The sequence below is a fragment of the Acyrthosiphon pisum genome, chromosome X (genome assembly GCF_005508785.2).
Source record: "Acyrthosiphon pisum isolate AL4f chromosome X, pea_aphid_22Mar2018_4r6ur, whole genome shotgun sequence".
Taxonomy (NCBI): domain Eukaryota; kingdom Metazoa; phylum Arthropoda; class Insecta; order Hemiptera; family Aphididae; genus Acyrthosiphon; species Acyrthosiphon pisum.
The window spans coordinates 121,401,179-121,402,329 of NC_042493.1; positions in this window are offsets into that span (position 1 = coordinate 121,401,179).

Consider the following 1,151-nt stretch of genomic DNA (forward strand, 5'->3'; position numbering starts at 1 on the left):
GTCAATGGATATATATTGTGGAACTAGGTAGAGCAACAAATACAAGTATTAGTATAAGTAAGATAACGTAGAAACTAAAATCATCGTTATTCATCGTTTAATTAATATATAATACAACCTACCTACTATAGACTATAAACCTAAAAAAATTCAGTGACAACGCTAACCACCCCCCCCCCCCCCCCCACATCAAATTTTGGGCTCCCGTACTAAATGTTTTTACGAGCGTTATACAAAACTTCCAAAACAAAATACAACCAATCAAAAGCGATATGGGTGTCCCATACGCGATATTTAGGTAATAAATGGTTAACCCACAGCTGAAAATAACAAAATTACTAATAAGTATTTCTTTCAAAATATCAAAAATTACAAATACATTTCAACGGGCTCCTAAAATGTCCGGGTCCCTCTGTACTTCAAACTCAATAGCCTCCCCCCCCATGCATGTGCAGGACCTATCACTTACTATACATATCGAACATGGTACCTATCTAATACAAAACCAGTAGTATTTGTATACGATCCAAACAATAGGTATCACATAGGCTGATTACTTAATATATTATCAAACTACAATAAGTAAGTATTTTAAAGTGACTCGAACAATTATTGTTATAAGTAATTATTAATAAATTATGTAATTTACCACGATAGTGAACTTTTTTTTGCTGACCACGCGGTTTGTTTTGAAATTTCAACCATTGAAATGACGTGTCAAATATAATTTGATGCCACCACAGCTAACGATATTATACCTGAAAAATAAAAAATATATAAGCGTGAGATATCTTTAATAATAACACGGGGGCAGTACGACAATATTATTCATTAAGAAAACGCTGAACATTGTCTCCGTCTTACGAGTATGGAACATGGCAAATCTACGATCAGCAGAGCCCGTTTGGCTTTCTTAGTTTAAAAACTAGAATGAATCGATCTATTATATGACTTAATGGTAAAAACGTTATCTGTGTTTTTTAAGATAATTACATTTTTTATCAAGTTTTGAGTATATTTTATGTTATGGCAAAGATTAAAGATACTCATAACTCACTTAAATACTGAATTATCGTAAAAAAACAACATACAGTTAACGTTCTTACCATTAATTTGTGTAATAGATCGACCCATTCTAATTTTTAAACTAA